Source organism: Artibeus jamaicensis, unplaced genomic scaffold, assembly GCF_021234435.1.
Source record: "Artibeus jamaicensis isolate MK-2021 breed Jamaican fruit bat unplaced genomic scaffold, CSHL_Jam_final scaffold_1019, whole genome shotgun sequence".
Lineage (NCBI taxonomy): Eukaryota > Metazoa > Chordata > Mammalia > Chiroptera > Phyllostomidae > Artibeus > Artibeus jamaicensis.
In genome coordinates, this window is record NW_026522025.1 from 18,456,769 (window position 1) to 18,475,861 (window position 19,093).

The 19,093-nt window shown below is 38.9% G+C and overlaps 1 pseudogene; it reads right to left on the bottom strand.

Moving 5' to 3' along the window:
* Positions 1 to 2,523: 2,523 nt before the first annotated feature.
* Positions 2,524 to 4,641, bottom strand: LOC119045304 (S-adenosylmethionine decarboxylase proenzyme 1-like; annotated as a pseudogene).
* Positions 4,642 to 19,093: the final 14,452 nt, after the last annotated feature.

Sequence of the window (19,093 nt, forward strand, 5' to 3'; positions counted from 1 at the left end):
TCAGATATTTATTAGATACTTATATGTTACGAACTATTACTAAGTATATGGTAATGAATCACATAAATGCAATTTTTGACCTCATAATATTTACATTCTGAAAATTTTATTTCTATATATGATCCTATTCAGGCACAGGGAATTGGAAGAGTTGTAATAATTTTATGTAATCATCATCTTCAGAATGAAGCCATTCCTGGCCACCTAATTTAAAAACACAACCACTGCCGCTGTTCTGCCCATTCAATTTTCTTTTACTGTTGTATTTTTCTCCCTGGCACTGCATAATCACATCGTGCATTATATTTATGAACCTTGTCTGTTGTCTCCATTACTAGACTAAACACATGACAAAAAAGATTTTTATTCCTTTTCTTCACTCTTTTTTTAGCACTGATATTTATTTAAAACATGAAGAAATGAAGAAATGAGTGAATTATTATATAGGATGTGGCAAAAGTAGCTTTACATTGGTGAGTACACAAAATAATTTATTCTTGCATTATTATTTATTAATTATTGTATTATTTTCCATACAAACAACTGTAAACCTATTTTTTGGCCCCACTCTGTACTTACTTTTCATTATCGAGTGCTAGGCACTATTAGCTATTTTTATACAGATTGGTTTACTTACTCTTCCAAATAACTCGATGAGGGATTTATTATGGGGACCAACATTTCATATATTGAAAAACTGAACGTAAAAGGACTGAGATTCTTGCTCACGTTTACACAGCCAGAAGTGCAGAGACAAACTAGGATTCAGGCCTGTCTGACTGCAGAGCTCATGTTCTTCACCACTGAACTAGACACACCTTGTGAATAGAGTACCGGTATCCAGAAATAAAGACGGGTCTACGCTGGTCCATGCCTCCCTGTAGTATTCACTTCTTTGATGATAGTGGAGATTTAAAGTAGGTTTTTGACTGAGGAAGCAATCTAAATGGCTTGCTGTGCTAGAGCATCCCTGGCTCCATATCATTCCCCTGAATGATAAGAATCACAAGAATCTGGGCTGGATTCTTGGCAAGATGTCCTTAAATGCATATAGGATGTAAACTGGAGGAAAATGAGAAGATTAAGATAAGAAGGCACCACAGACATACAACATAGTCATTCATAGATCCCTGAATTACCATACCAATTCTCAGTCTACAGGCATATCCAAATGTCTTTTCTCTAAAAAAGAAGAACTCTTCATTGATGTGATGATTAATTCCAACATCTCTGCTCTTCAGGAATTGGTGGGAAGAGGGAGGCAAGAGCTATGGCAGGGAAATACGCCACAGGATATAGATCGCTTAGAGAAGGGATTGCCAGCGTGCTGAGGGATACTGGATACATGGGGAAGCAAAAATAAGAAAATAGGTGAGGTAGATCACTCAGGGAATGAGAAGGCTCATCCCCTTTCTTGAAAGGGTTGCAGATACCTTTTTCTTTCCTCTTCAATGGTACTGCAAATAGTCATCATGGTTCCTTTGTAAACACTGGAATGCATTTAATCTATTTTGCTCTAGCATTTAAAGTTGTTCATTCATCCTTTATTCTTTTTTTTTTTTTTTTAATGAGGAGCTACTTTTATTTACTGGAGAGCACAGAATGGCATACAGTTCTCATGCAGTTCTGCCAGTATGTTCTAATATTAATCTGTCTTTCTTGCTAATCAACAGTTAAAGTTGATTTTCATCACTATCTTCCAAAAGAGCCAATGCCAATAAAAAAAGAAGCCAAACTCCCTTGATCTTAAAAGAAATTTAAGCTCAGGGCCCACCCTTCCTCCTCCCCTGGGGTATACTGTAAACCTACAGTGTAACAGTGGTACTACTTTATTGGGGTAGGGTTGGGAGGGGAGACACCATGGTGAGGAACACAATCAATTAAAAGAATATAAGTTCAGGAAGCAATAATGTTAAAATAGTAATACATGAAATGGATAACTACAACCACTTTCTTAAGAGACTCAACTCATGGGAGAAAAACTTTAATTGCTATTGTAGGGAACATCTGTATGAAGTAGCAACTGGTTTCAATAACATTAGCAGAGAATACATTAAAAAAATTGGAGGTAACGCAATATAATATCCTGTCAGCATTTTAGTAGAACAGTCCCAGATGGTTTGGCTGAGGCCAACACCTAGGGCGGCCAAAAGCACTGTCTATGGGAATTTTGAGTGATACCTGGAGAAATATTACACAGTGTGTAAACCGAATGGAATTGTTGTCATGAGTGCTATAAAGTTTCATATAGTAAAAGTTTTTTTTTTCTATGTGCATTTCAATTTCACAGCAAGAGAGGCATAGGAAACCTAAACACAGAAGAGAACATTCATTCGAGATATCTAACTCCTTGATATAATGCATACAATTCAATATGGTTGCCCTATCATTGCACCTGGAGCTTTCTTCCAGCTACCAGGTGGTGCTTATGGAGAGAACAGCCCCCTGTGAATACCTAAGAAGCAGTCACTACCGTCTTCTATGCATGCTTTCTTTTTGTGTTTTTTTCTTAATTTTTCTTAATCAACTCTGCTGTTGTTGCTACTTCTCAGCAAAGCTGGTAAAAGTGAAGTTGTCCTCATTGAACATGTAGCATCCACCAACGCAAGCAACAAATGGTCGGAAACTTTCAGGAGTTTAAGATGAAACTTTATTGGCCAAAGCTTTACCTGCGCAGGGGCGAACTCTCGAGGTGTCCGAGAACATGGTACCCAGAGGCTGCAAATGAGAGTTGCCCTGGCGCTTACAGCCTAGGGTTTTTATTGGGGTGAGCAAGCAAGCAAATACAGAAGCAGATGTAGCCGTTAGCGATTGGCTATCTGGAGGGAACACACATGGCTATGCTTTCTGCTTGCAGCAGTGGATACTTTTCTGCAAAGACAAGGTCATGCACAGGCGGTTATCTTGTTCAGCACTCTTTGTACTTTCTGTATTTTCTATCTTCCTTGCTGAGTCTGGAGCCTGCCTCGGGTTCCTTGTTCCTCTTGGCTACTTTTATCTAATTCCGGGCCTAACAAACACAGCACTCTAGCAATCAGGACGTTTAAAACCTTCAGCCTCCTGGGTGAAGACAGCACTGTCCCATGCTTAGAGCTCTGGTTTACGAACAAGGTGGTCACAAGCTTTCCTGGCTTGGGAACTTCCACAACTTTCCTAATCAGGCCATCGTAGGAGTTCTGAGTGAAGTTTGTTTAGAAGCTAATATAAAGAAATTCTAGTTCTGGAGTGATGTGAATAGTCCAGTAAGTTCCATCCAATTTCATGCCATTCATTGAATTCCCACAAGGATTAAACACTGTGGCCTCAAAGACAGGACCTGGTATCAGGTCACAAATTCCATTCTCATGATGACATCCTTTGCAGTAACACCATCTGCCATGTAAATCTGGTCCATCACTGCTGGGTTGAGTTCCCTCATGGGAATGGCCAGGATTTGACCTGGCTGACTGATCAAAAGTATAAAAGTATCAACTGGGAAATCTAAAGTACACAGGTATCAACAATCAGAATTTATATGTCCTGTACAATATACTGCTCCTTTTGTAGAAACTGAGTTAAGAGACTACTTCTTCCTGGAAATTTTGGTGCAGGTATTCTTAGTGAGAAGGCTTCACGAAGTTCTTACGAGAATAAAAGAGGCTTTGGAATGCGCCAGTCCCGCTGTGATTCTCTAGTAACTTTCGGCAGTAGAACCAGTGGGGTCAGCACGAGGGCACGTCCTCAACGCAGAGGCACCTCTCCGGAGACAAACCTGCTGCTCCAGGTGAGTGCCTGAGTTTCCTGCTTGTCAGCCTTTGTCCCACTTACGACTGAGCATTGCACATGGACAGAGTACGTCCCGTTTGGATCTTGGGATTGTGTGAAGATTCTCAAATCTTCGGTTTGCCTCAGGTTGCTCCCTGGAGAACCAAACCTCCCGTGGCTTCTCAGTGAGATAGTGAACAGCCAACAAACAGCAAATCAACTGAATTAAATATCTTCTTCTACCATTGCTGTGGATTGTTGCAGCTGTTACTAAAGTTCAGGTTCCTTTTTTAGCTATAATTTCTTCTATTTTTTTAAAAAAAGGATTAATAATTTTTTTCCTGCTTGTGTGTGTGTGTGAGCAAAAGTCAAAACTGAGTCTCTGTTCAAAGAGACTCTTGTAGTCCGCTCTTTCCCCAGTGCTAGCTGATGTCACCAACCAAACAGGAGAAGCTTCAGCTTTTGTTCTTAACAGAACCATAGAATCGTAGAGCTGAACAAAAATTAAAGTTATCTACCCAGGCTTTTTCTTTTTTAATTTAGGACATCATAATTCTACGCAGATGTAAAATCACTGGAGGAAGAGATCTACACTATCTCTTAGTATTCTTCTTTTTTTTTAACTATTAACCTATAATAAATAGTTGGTGCCCTGGATTGGATTTCTTATAAGTATTGGTCTAGGGTGTTTGTAACAGACAAGAATATTTATCTTTTAAATGAAAAAACAAGTAAAAAAATTACTTTGCTTTGGGGACAATATTAAGGAAGCAGATAAACCTGCAAATTGTGCCGCTGAGTCGGAGTCAGGGCCCTCGGGAGCTGCGGATGCAGCCACGGAGATTCTGAGGAGCCTCCTGTCATCAACCAGGACAGGAGACGGGGTTGGCAATACATAGTCAAATCCTTAAAGCTTTTATCCAAGATAATTGTGTGTGTGGGGGATAAAAACAGAGAAAAGCAACAAGAATATAGTATAGCCCTTAAAATAAGCTGTAAAATGTAAAAGAGATTAAAGGGAGCAGTGTGTGGTAGCATAAATAAAATATGTAAAAATACTGAAATGATTATTTTATATCTGACAGCATGATGCCAAAATAACACTGTGGCAATGATGACTGTGGCAATGATGACTGTGGCTGAAATTATTTTCTGATGACAGAACAGGACAAATGAGTACAAACCACAAACATGTCAAGGCTAGGTAAATAAATGTTCTTGACTAATGCACTTGAAAACCAACTAAATCCAGAAATAGTAGCTTCCAGTCTTGCTGTATTTATAGCTTTCCTCCTTTTTGTCTTTTAATTCCAAATCTCAATAGCCTTCCAGGAATAGAGTTGTATACAATAGCTAAGTGTCTTCTTAGAATTTCCCACTTTTTAAATTATGGAATCATAATAAAAGTTTCATCTTTATGAACTTTGTATAGATGTTCTGTAGTGGATGCTGCAAAAATGATAGTTTGGTTGAAAGAAGTTAAAAAAAAGGTGTACTCTGCTTTATGTTTCATGCTTCAGCTAAGAAGAGATGAAAGGACAGGTCAAGGAGAGCAATCCCAATCTTTTGCTTTCTATCATGTATATGGGTCAAAGAAGGCACACTCTGCCGGGCCAAGGTTGGGTGGAGAAAAAGCAGCTCCAGGTAGAGGTAATTTGAATGGGCAGAAATATGATATTCAGAGACAGCGGAAGTCAGCAGTCCACCCAGGAAACTAAACTACTGTGGATCTTAGAAGATACAAGGTGTGGAGATAGGAAGTTTTCTGAGACCTCAGAGGCGGCACTAGAGGAATCACTCTGCAGATGTAGCTCAGTTCCTTTGTCTTTCTTTCTTTATCTCTCCTTGCCTCTCCATTTCCCTTTCTTTTTGGAGACTTCTATGAAATTTTATCAGAAAATTATTACAGCAACTTGTTTACCTAAGGAAACATTTCTCAATATATAGTGTTTATGTCAGTAGAAAAATGGAAACACTGGCCATGGATTCAGATGGTATTAAATTAGAAATCTACTTTTTGTTTCGCTCTGTAGGATGATAAAGAAGAAAGAATGTTTTCAAGTACATCAAAAATGGACAGCCAGCAGACACACAATTGTATAATCAGATCTGAAGTACATATTCATTTATCTAATCAACAGATATTTGTTGAATATCTAATATGTGGTAAGAAAGTATGTGTTCCCCCAAACGCAGGCCCTTCACAGAAGCACTGTGATATTTATGTATATTATTTGCACATGGTAGCTTACTGTGACATCTTTTTAAGAACATAAATGTGTGTAATATTTAGCCCACAATGAACGACTGTTGAATTAGGCTGTATTATAAAACTGACATGCCATGTTGGTTATATTTTGGACAATTCTCTTACATAGCACATTTGTTTTCCAGATTAAATTTGCTAGCATTTTCCTGTTTCCTCAAAACGAACCACACGTGCATCTTGCTGGCAACTGCCGGAGATTAAAAATTAAGACAAGTTTTCAGGAAATTTTTTGGCTTACTGAATGACATACTGTCTTAATCTCTTGAATATTTTCTTGATGTTTTTGCCCTTCTTTTCATGATTTTCTATATAAACCACTTGAATGCTGAAGACAGTTTCCTCTACCATAAAGAATGGAGGGAACTGGATTGATCTGAGACTTAGGCATGATGACGTGAAAGAAAAGGGGCAAAAAGTCTATCATTTAAAGGCAACTGAACCAGAAACCAAGCAGCGTGAGTTCTAATCCAAACTCTGGGGCCAAGTTAGGGGATGGAGGGATTGAGCACAAAGGAAAAAGGACTCACGGACATGGACAACAGTGTGGTGATTGCGGGGGAAGGGGAGTCTAAGGGGACTAAATGGCAATGGAATAAATACAATAGAATATTTTAAAAAATAAAACAAAAACTGAATATGATACAGATTCCAGGTTTGTTTTATTTATTTGTTATTTTTTTTCACTTTTGCGCCCTTGTCCACACCACTTACCTTCTTTGGGCCTTTCTTTTCTTGTTTGTATAATAAGAATAATCAGTTATTTACCATCTTTCCAGATTGTTTTGAGAATTAAAATACATATCTAAAGTTTGAAAAAATTAAGTTCTAAAGCTAGCTAAAAACTTATGGTATATTCTATTATTTATTCATTAGTAATTTTTTCCTCATGGCATGTATGTATTAAATCCAATTTTACCCTTTGGGGCCATAGGTTCAGAGGATGCCTGGGTCTCTTCTTAGCCCAGGGAATGAATCTTAATTGTCCTAAGGCATTGGTTTCATTCTGCTTGTCTGTGATTGATTTAAGAATAACCAGCTGAATCACTTCTGTCCAGTAAACTTAGAGGGAAGTCTCTCTGAGGCACTCTTGAACAAAGGGAGAGGGCGGAAGTCGGGGACATTCCTTTCTTCTGCCTGTGGAGTTTGTACTGTGGGATGCGATGCCCAGAGCTGCTGAAATCCTCTTGTAACCAAGAGGGCATGTGCTCACGGACAAAGATCAGTGTACGGGTGATGCTCAATCCCTGATGCCTATGAGCTGCTAAATTCAGCAACTCAGGAGCTTCTCTACCCCTGAACTCCCTGTTAATAGAATTTCTTATTGTTTAAGAAACTGACTTGTGTGTTTTAATTTAATTTTTTATTGATTTATTGGGGTGACATTGGTTCACAAAACTTTAAAGGTTTCAGGTGTAGAAGACAAAAAAACATCTGTGCACTGTGTTGTGCAGCTATCATCATAAACAAAGTCTCTTTCCCTCCCCATTCACGCCACCTTTGCCCACCTCCACCTACCACCCACCCTACTGTCCCTGTCTACGTGATACACACATGTAGATGAATATACTTATGACATATATTTTGCATAATCCCTTTTCCTTCTGTCATCCAGCCCCCTCCTCCTCCCCGTTGACAGCTGTTGTCCGTTTGTTCTCTGTATCTATGAGTCTGTTTCTATTTTGTTCATTAGTTTATTTTGTCCATTAGATTCCACATATGAGTGGAATCATATGGTACTTGTCTTTCTCTGACTGGCTTATTTCATTTAGCATAATATTCTCCAGGTCCACCCACACTGTTGCAAAAGGTAAGATTTTCTTTTCTTTCTGTTTTTTTTTTTTTTTTAGTGGCTGAGTAATATTCCATTGTGTAAATTTACCACAGCTTTTTTATCTACACATTTAATGATTGGGCTGTTTCCAGATCTTGGCTATGATAAATACTGTTGCAGGAAATGTAGGGAGGCATATATTCTGGATTAGTGTTTTCTGTTTCTTCAGATACATTCCCAGAAATGAGATTACTGGCTTGTGTGGTTTTTTTAATAGTAGCTGGAATCATTCTAGCTGATAAATAGTTACTACTTCAAAGTGCTTCCTCAGTTTCAAAAACCACATTTACTAATTCCTCAAAGCCTATTTTGTTGAACCAAAGTGAAAGTTTAAATTATTATTCAACAAAATAATTCAGGAGTCCAAGTTTTATTTTAGCAATAGCAGTGTAAGGATTCTATTTTTGCTTTTCCTTGGACTATGTAGATAAATTAAGAATGTTATAAAGAAGACATGCAGAAGTGAGAACAAAGTATACTTCTTTCCAAAGTTGTTACTATTATAATACCGTCAGAGTGTGTGAGGAAAGAGGACCTCATAGCCATTAAATACACATGAACTGTTTTAAATAGTGATGAGCCGATGGTGACTGGATAGGTTTTCTTTTAAACGTTCAGAATTTCCCAATATAAACAGTTTAACTTCATTGCATTCTAATCTTTTAAGAAGAGTATCTAAATTTAAGATGTAATCCAGCAAACATAATTTAAACTGTTAAATTTAAATTTTGGTTTCAGGAAGATCTTTGTTTGGCCCTGGTTGGTGTGGCTCAGTGGATTGAGCACCAGCCTCCAAACTGAAAGATCACTGGTTCAATACTTGGTTGGGGCACATGCCTGGGTTGCAGGCCAGGTCCCTGGGTTGAGGGCATGCAAGAGGCAAGTGAGAGGCAAGCGACTGGTGTTTTTTTCCTAGGCATGAGCTCCAACAAGGAGCACATGTTTCCCATATCAATGTTTCCCTCCCTCTCCTCCCTCTTTTCTCCTTTCTGTAAAAAATAAATAAAATCTTTAAAAAAATCTTTGTTTTGCATGTCATTGTAAAATTTTTGGAATATGAAAATATGATATGAAAATATAAAAGAAATTAACAATACACTCATAAATTAACAGGGCGCTTATGGAAAATGGATCTGACCTAATAACCAAGCTGTTCTGGAGGTTAGTCAGAGTTTTGATATTAGTTTAATAAAAGGTAACAATTCCTAAAAGGTATAACATTTGATTTCATAATATAATTTTTTTCATAATTTAAATGAGAAGGCTCAAATGATATGAGCCACTTTCCCAATATTGCACACTAGTATTTAAAAGATTAAAAAAATAAAAAAATAAAAAATAAAAAAAAGATAATGTGTGCTGCCATCAATAATTCTAAAATCTGTGCGTTCTTTCTGGATCAGAAAATCTGAGAGATGAGTGAAATGATTAAGAAAATGGTCTTTGAAATCATAACATTTTTGATTCAAATTTGTACTCTGTCATTTACTATGTCACCTTGAACAAACCCACATACCATTCCTTACCCCTTAGTTTTGCACCCGTAAAATGGAAGCAAAGTAGGAGTGTATAAAGACATCCACCGCATAGGGTTTGGAGAGCAAATGAAATGATTATGTAAGGGCCTTGGCATGGTGGCTAGCTCATTGGATGTGCCAAAGAAATGTGAGTTATTGTAGACAAAAAATACAAACTCCCTTTTGTTTATGTAAAACATTAAATTTTCTGAATGATTTGTGTCATGCACCCCAGTGAATTTTTGAAACAAATGAGAGGAAAATAGGACATATTGATATCAGCATTTTATAAAAGATGGAAAAGAGGAGATTGTCAATGAGACTGAGATCATTCTAGGTTCATTTGTTCAGTATTTGTTTAACAAATATTTATTTGGCCCACTCTGGGCCATACTCTGAGAAAGACATCACAAGATACATTATAATGAAAGAACCCAAACAAGAACTGTCCCTTTGTACTGTTGGGAACTGCCCTGCCTGTATCAGAAGCTGTAACCCACCCCCCCCCCCCCCCATGGCTAAGGCTGAGTGAGGGACCTTGGGACCACAAGCCACTAAGGAGACAAAGCTTATCTCCCTGGCAGGAGCGCTGCCTCTGCTCCTTTTACTTCACCCTGCCTGGCCCCCAATGCTTGGTTGGTTAGCCAATGATGGGTAAGATTCCTCAAGGGAGGGACAACCTAAGACAGGCATGATGATGGGGGACCTCAGGAAATGACTTGGGGGGCTACAGAAAAGGGGGTGATGGACCCTCACCCCTCAGCTTTGACATAGCCCGAGTCCTCATTCTGTCTGCAAGACGTCTCCTAATCTCTTGGCTGCCTTACTTCCCTTGCATGATTTAAGCCTGAAACAATGCCTTAAGCCTGAAAATGCCTGTGGTGGGTGCAGCCCTATGCTGGAAAGGGCGAGTTCCCTAGGGTGATCAGGCCTAAGAAGGAATGCATAAAATCCTGTGAAGCCCACTTTGCTAATACCCTCAATTTAAATGATGAGGGTCCAAGTCTGAAATGAGTTTGTTTCCCCCAAATTTTATGGCCCTTTAACTATCTGACCCTGACTCAAAATATGCCCTCAGATTTTATTGAATGTTATCTATTTAATCATGTCTTCCTGACAATGATTAATGAGCTTTATTCCTGTGCTAATTGAACCCAATAAAAGCTTGTCAAGGCAAGGGTCTTTCCTCTTGAGAGAGTGGCCGTGCTGTCCCTTTTCCTCCACAGGACTTGGTAGTCTGTGTAAATGTCTCGTCTCATCCATAACACCATGGACACTGTAGGCTGGGGTCCACATCACTGTACATCTGTTATCTTTGTCACCTGGCTTCCAGGTCCCATTCCCCCTTCTGGTATTAACAATTTCTTTCCTGGGGAACCTACCTCTCCACCATTGTTTGCAAACTGGTGGTGCCAAAGGAAATGACATAGTGCAAGGCAATCTATCTCACCTGCCTTAGTTTCAGAAACTCTTGGGATAGACAAAAGGCTAAAAATAACTGCAGCTTATTAACCTGATGACACTGTCTATTAGCTCATGTAAAGGCACTCAGAGCTGCTCTAACTTTTATCTTGAGTATCTGATGCTGCTAGGTAGATAGCATTCCATAATAGATTTTCTTTTTGCTTAGGTTAACCAATGTCAGATCATATTGCTTTCATTCAGAGAAACTTAACTGATAGAATGTTTGAAAGTGCGACAGTTCATTCCTAGGAGTCTTAGAATCCATATCCTAGGAAAATATTGTTATAATATACACAATGTGGCAGACAAAAGATTGTTCTATGTTGGTGTTACTTTGTACCTATCTCCACCTATTTCATCTCCACACCTATCACATCTCCACCTATTCTCCTAGAGCTCTGGATCATATTCTCTCTGAAGGCATTAGCTCATGCCTTCAGAATTTTAGGTGAGTTAAGTAAACTAGAGCAGAAGAAAAGTGGAATCCTAGATAATACAAACCTATTTAAGCTGTCTTAGACCTTGTAAATAAAGTACCATGTTAATTGATATTTTATTTTTAAAGATCTTATTTATTTATTTTTAGAGAGAGGGACAGGGAGGGAGAGAGGGAGAGAAATATCACTGTGTGGTTGCCTCTCTCAAACCCCCAACTGAGGACCTGGCCCACAACACAGCCACATGCCCTGACTGGGGATTGAACCAGTGACCCTTTGGTTAACAGGCAGGCACTTGATCTGCTGAGTCACACCAGCCAGGGCTAGTTGAAATTTAAAAAAATTCTGATAAAATCCAGTGAGTTTTCTATGTAATAAATCTCAAATTTTAAAAAAGTTTAATTTTCACAAATGTAAACAAAGATTAATTGCTCTATAGCCAACACATAGTCAACAGAATGGGTTTTAAACCAGTGGGTATACTGTTGTAAGCCAACCAATCGGGGCCAGCATTTTGCTTCTGAAAGTCAGCCATTCAAGATTTCCTCCAATGTTGGGAATTGCCCTGCCTGGTTTCAGAAGCTGTAACCCCACCATGGCTAAGGCTGAGTGGTGACCTTCGGACCATAAGCCAATAAGGAGACAAAGCTTATCTCCCTGGCAGGGGCACTGCCTCTGCTCCTTTTACTTCACCCTGCCTGGCCCCCAATGCATGATCAGTTAGCCAATGACAGGTAAGTTTCCTCAAGGGAGGAATGACCTAAGACAGGCAGAATCATGGGGAGCCCCCAGGGAAGGACTTGGGGGGCTATAGCAAAATGGGGTGATGGACCTTCACCTCTTGGCTTTGACATAACCTGAGTCCTCATTTTGTCTGCAAGAAATCTCCTAAAGTCTTGGCTGCCTTACTTCCTCTGCCTGACTTAAGCCTGAAACAATGACAGAGGACGGTGCAGCCCTGTGGAAAAGGGCAGGTTCCCCAGGGTGATCAGGCCAAGAAAGAATACAAATCCTGTAAAACCTGCTTTGCTAAGAATGCTCTCAATTAAATGATAGGGATCCAAGCAGGAAATGAGTTTGTTTTCCAAAGTTTTGTAGCCCTTTAGCTAACAGACCCTGACTCAGAATAAGCCTTAGTAGTTCTTCGTATGCTGTCTATTATTTGATACTTACCGCCTGACAATGATTAATGAGCTTTACCTCTATTTTTGTGCAAGTTGAAAGACAATAAAAGCTTGTCAAAGCAAGGGTCAGGGCTCTCTCTCTCCTTGAGAGAGCAGCAGTGCCATCCCTTTTCCTCCACAGGACTTGGTAGTCTGTGTGAATGTCTCCTCTCATTCATAACAATGAGGACACTGCGGGCCAGTGTACGAGTCACTCCAATAAACACCTTTCTGAGTTTCCACCAATCAACAACAGCCTTATCTCCCAGCAATCAGGCTTCTACATGCCTCTAGAAGTCTCTAAGAACTACTTGCTTTCCCCCAATTTTATGGATCAGCAGAGCCCAACCTGCATCACCCTCTCTTGACATAATAAGTGATACAGTTAGCTTTGTCTTTTATTTCAGATAATGAGTGATGATCTCATTGGCTTTTGACTATTGTACCAAATGGTAGAATGAAGCAACGAACAAATTCCATCTGATTTCAGAGCCTAAACTCTTACCCAGCACACTGTCCTGCCTTTCTTCCTTTCACGACACTTATTGTCCAGGTACTCTTCTCTGTAAGAGTTTAGCATCTGGGAAAATTCAACTCTTGGATTGTTATTTAATTTTGCATATCTTATCTATTCAGCTAACTTGTAAGATCAGTTGCGTCTTGACACAATTTCACGTTCCCAGTGGTGGCTAATTTATCCATTATTCACTTATTAACTTAAAAGTTATTCAAAGAAGTACTTAATATTGCCAGGCACCATAATAGTGATGAAATTAGGAAGTTTTAGCTCTCAAGGGTTGGAAGCTTAACTGCAATGCGAAATGTGCCACCGTGTATACAGGGGGCAGTGGACCTGAGAGGAAAGAGTGCCCACATTTGTCTTTAGCATTGTGGGCACTCGATAATGAACTGCCAAAAGATATACTTGTGTATTAGTTCTTTGGAGCAATTATTTTGGAGCAGAGGAAAAAAGTCCCCAAATAAGCTAAAACTCTTCAAATGTCAAACACTGAATCAGGAATTGCATTAACCCAAATCTGAGTTATGTGGGAAGAGGCCACCTTATAAATAGGGAGTTTCTATTTCTATTGTTATAAAAATTTAGTTTTTATTTTTTTAATCAAGTGCAGTTATAATTTTCTAATACAGAATATTACACTATTTAGATAAATGATGAAAAAGATTGATAAAATATAGAAAAAATACTTTCACCATGTTTAGTGAAACAAGAGCTAGTTTAATAAGGAGTCAGAAATTTACAGTGATCCTCAAGTTACATGTATACTTTCTTTTTATTTTTGGTGCAAGTTTTTTTTCTGTATTATTTCCCACTCCTTTTCCTTGGTATGTTATAAAATGTAAATTATTGATGTAATTGCTGAAATGAAAGTTTTTTTCCACATACAAAAAAAAATTCTAGTTTATACAGAAGATATCTCCTCTAGACCCAGAAACAATGTTTTCATTTAGGCTTGATTAACGAGTGGACACTGACTTGGATTTCGGTACTTTTTGCCTTTCCCAAACAACTATGACCTTTTCAGATAACTTTTGTGGTTGAGCCAAGAACTCAGGTCCACTGGATGATGCTGCAGGGAGAGCTGGATTCTCTTTGTCGGCTAGTGCTTTCTCGATCTGCTTTGGGGTAATGTGTTAGCTTGTGTGATATCTACTGAGTTACAATGACCTGTGACCTTGGCTAATAAAAAGACAGTAAGCACATTCCAAAAGGTTTAAAACATCACTTGGAACATGAGTTCCAATTGCAAATACTGCTTCCTTTTCATTCCTTTCTTCCTTAAGGAACCCTTGTTATTTCACAACCCTTCCTCGCCCCTCTCCTTACACCAACACCTTTTGGAGTTTCTAAGTAAACATTCACTTTAATGTTCCGAATATAGATTTCTTCCCTTTATCCAGAATGTGACTATTTATAGGCCCAACACCAGAAGCTAACTGATCACTGGGATCAGATAAAATTACTCTTATGCTATTAAAAAGAACACTGGCTATCATCCTTGCCATAATGGAGTTTACACTAGTGGGGAAAGGCAAAGAACAAATAAACCAATAAAATTTATACTGTGCCAGATGGCGATAATAGCTATAGAAAAAACAGCAGAAAAGGGTGATAAGAAGAGGAGCGAGTGATGCTATTTCAGTAAAGTTCCTCCTAAGCAAGGGGCTATGAGGAGAATTCCAGATGGAGTAATAGTGAATGGAGAGCACAGGCGGGCTTGTCCTGTCTGAGGAATAACAAGAAGGCCAGTGTGCTGAGAGCAGTAATCAAAAGAGCAAAGCCATAGGATGAGGATCAAGAGAAGCCAGATGACCTCTGATGTCTGACCTACCAGTTGATACCTTTACAGCAATCTCAGTGCCTCTTTTGAAGAAGTCCATTAACCCATGCACCCTCCCATTCACCCATCCATCCATTTTTCACAGTACCTTTCTCTCTACCAAGAAAAAAACATGATAGTAAGGGCCCTGGCTGGTGTGGCTCAGTGCAGGCTGGATTGAGTGCAGGCTGCAAACCAAAGGATCATGGGTTTGATTTCCAGTCAAGGCACATGCCTGGGTTGCAGGCCAAGTCCACAGTGGGGGACACATGAGAGGCAACCACACACTGATGTTGTTCTCCCTCTCTTTCTCCCTCCCTTCCCCCTTCTCTAAAAATAAATAAAATCTTAAAAAATGTTTAAACAGCAAGTTTATAACCACCTTGAAGCTGAATGCACTTCCATCTAAGCCTCAGGCCTTAAAACACTTGACTTAAAAAAAAATAATACTAAGGGAGAAGAAGGAAAGTAAAGGGAAGAAAAACATTTTAAAAGACAAATAGAGCAGGAAGAAAGAAAGAATAACAGGATGTTGAAATGGAGAAACACTGAACCTGGATTCCGGATGTACTTTCTTTCTTTTTTTGTTTTTAATGTTATTTAGTTATTTCTTTTTCAGATCCATCACTCCCTGGCTATGTGACCAGAAACATATTTATTGAGGTAACATTGGTTAATAACATTATACAAATTTCAGGTGTGCAACAGTATAATGATATCTGTTTACTTATTGAGTGCTCACCATGAAAAGTCCAGTTTCCTCCCATTACCATATGTCGACCCCCTTTACTCAATTCACCTCTCCACCACCCCCTCTTCCTCCAGTAACCATCATTCTGTGGCCTATCTATGAGTTTTTTTTATGTTAGTTTGTTTGTTTTATGTTAGCTTGTTTGCCCATAGATGGATGAATGGATAAAGAGAATGTGATATAGCTGTAATGAAATACTACTCATAAAAAAACATGCAATATAGTAATTTGTGACAACATGATGGATCTTGAGGATATTATACTAAGTCAAATAACTCAGACAGAAAAGGACAAAAATCTTATTATTTCACTCATATGTGGAATATAAAAAAAGTAAACACACCAAACAAAACAAAAATTCATGATACACCCTGCTGTGTGGTTCTGTGCATGATTTTCTTTTATCTTACAATAACTCTGTACATGACTTAACCACAGTTTTTGTTCTTATTCATGTTTAAATGAGATGGGGTTTTTAAAAATCTCAGAGGATAAATGTTGGTCAATAGTTTTTATAGCTTTGCAGTTATAGAACTATCTCTTATTAATATGAACTATTCAAATATATGACCTACTCTCTGTGATCTACCTTCTCTGTTCTCCTTGTTTACTTTTATCTGGATCTTTTCTTTCATTTGATCCTATTGTCTCCATTCTGCTCAATTTACCTTCTACTGCCAGAGGATTCTCCTGGAGGCCAATCTTTGTCCTACAAGGGCGCTTCAGTTGTTTTATTTCCTAGTTTCCTAAGGCATAAATTGACCTGCATAGTCTGAACCTCTGCCATCACTTAGCACTCACCACAGTTCAGAGCCCATGAAGCCAGTACCTGTTTTGGTGTTGTTCTAAACATGGACCACTGAGCTTTCAGAAAGGACGCTCTTATTATGGGTCTTTGAGAAATTCAGTACTGAGTCCTGCAGTTCTCCCAGCTGTCGGAAATCTCTTTGTCTACTCTGTGCTTCCTCCCACACAGTTGCCAGTACTATGGGAGGCTCGCGATAGCCAGCTTAACCTCAATACCCCAAGTTTTAAGATTTATAGAGGTACTTTTTGTTTAGTTTTGATGTAGATTTTGGCTGAATGTTTTTTTATTCTAGTCTCCTTTTCTGTTTTTTTTTAAGGGGAATTTGGAAAGTCAAAAACTATGCTGTATCTTCCTACAATCTTCCTTTGAACTCGTCCCCACCCCAAATTTCCTTGTAATAGTTTTAAAGGTTGGCCTTTCTGTATATAGTTATTTACTCCACCTGACTTTCATTTTGCTGCAGAATATCAGATTTAAGTTCTTTTTTTCATTTATATAATTCCCCCCACATATATGCATTTTTTCTTCCTCTGAGTTGGGGACCAAATCTCTCACAAATTTCATAAAACCTTGGTTCTGTTATGAGACCTGTATTCCATAGTTCTATTCTTATACCAAGATTACTTTTTTTAATTGCCACAGTAGTTACATTTCTTGATAACTTGGCATTGTAAGTCTTCCCCACTCCTTTTCCCAGTTCTTTTTTTATTGTTGTTGTTCAAACTGTCCTTGTCTATTCTTTTTTACCTCATCACAGAAATGTTATTATCAATCAGCTTGATAATTTTATGAAAACTATTTTTGGATTTATAGAGACCTAACTTTTTAAACCATGTGAATTCTTTTTACCCATGCATATAGTATATCACCATTTATTCACGGATCTAATATACATTAAACTGGATTACAATAGCTTTCTGAACTCTCTCGTTAGTTTTCACAGATTCACTGTAGAGCCTCTTATATGCTCTTTGTAGATAATATTATCTAGAAGGAATGATTTGTTTCTTTACTTTCCAAACCTTATATATATATATTTTATTCCATTGTGGCTACAGCTTCCATTTCAAAGTTTAGTAAGTGGTAGTGTGAAGAGCATTCTCATCTTACAACTGCTACTTTTACCGTAAAGTATGACACTAACTCTACTTTTTTGGAAATGTTTCTTATAAGATTAACAATATTTTTCCCCTAGATTCCTGAGACTTTTATTTTGGGTAAGTATTCAATTTTATTGAAGGCCCTTCTTAAACATTTTAGCATTTTCCACCATGTGTTTCATTTTATTTTAACCTGCTCATGTGATAAGAGTTTTTCCCCACAAGCATTATGCGTTTAAGCTACCTTGCTTGTGATATATATTATGATTTAAATGCCACATAACACAAACTTAGAAATAATTCTTTTGGCAGTTGGTTCCTTTCCTTCACAAATGTTCTCAAACAGGGGTGGAATGAAGTACTCATCTTCTTGGAGGAACAGGTGGTATTGAAGGAAAGGTGAGAAAAAATGGAATATTAGCAAGCAACTCCATCTTGGAAATCAGGGAAGGAAAAGGTGGATTCCTGTAGCTCAGTATTCTTTAAGCCTGAACTTACAGGTTACTGCCATTGTGCTAGAAATCACAACTAACCACCATGTAATACCAGACCATGTGTCAGTTTTATGAGACTCATTTTTTCACTCTATTTACTGCATACACAACTTATTTTCCCTCCCTCCCTCCCTCCCTTCCTTCCGATTTTAGAAAAAGGAGAAGGGAGGGAGAAAGTGAGGGAGAGAAATATTGACATGAGAGAGAAACATTGATTGGTTGCCTTCTGTAAATGCCCCAAATGGGGACTGAACCTGAAACCCAGGCATGTGCCCTGTTACCAAACAGAAATATGGTTTTGCGGCCCCACTGTCCCTGGGCAAACTCCAGAAGCAGAGGTTTAGTGAAAAAAAAAAAAAAAAAAAAGGGTCATTTACTCTGAAGTTGCACAATTTGGAAGAGCAGCGGGCTGCTGCCTCAGAGCCCATCACTTCTGAACACCCAGATAAAAACCCTGCTGTACTCTGCCAGACCAATCCAAGGCTGCATCTGGAGTTCCTTCTCTCATTTAAAAACACCTTCTTACACAAGAATAAATTCAAAGTGGATCAAAGACTTAAATGTTAGACCAGAAACCATAAAAATCCTAGAAGAAAACATGGCTGCTTGGCCACATAGTTTCAAGGGCCGCCTGGTCTGTAAGCACTCTGGCCACCAACAAGGCGAGCAAAGGGAAGGAGAAGGCATGCGTTTCTCCCTTTCCTCCATTTAAATCTCCTGGCACAAGATTTTATATGCTCTAGAACAGTCAAGCTCTCCATCCAATCCCATTCTTTTCCCAGGTTAGACTGGCAGGTAGCACCTTCCCCTCCTGCCATGTTCTGGAAAGGAGTAGGAGGGCTTTTCCCTCCATCAGTCACATAGCCAGCCTCACGCAGACTCCCTGCAAGGCATCCTCCAATGGAGTCTCTGCCCCGGGTTAAGGAAGTCTGTTGTTATGCCCCAGGAGGCTTCCTGCGCTACCTCAGGGGTTTCCTGTGGCCCACCCCTCACTATTGACAATGCTCTGGTCTTGTGACCAGGAATCAAACTGGAAAATTTTTGGTTTGTGGAATGACCCTCAGCCAAATGAGCCACACAGGCTAGTGCTGCTGAACACACAGTTGTTCTAAGAGAGATTCGCTGAAGCAGTGACCTGAAATTTAAATTGACTAAGTCTCACTTTGGAGCTTTGCA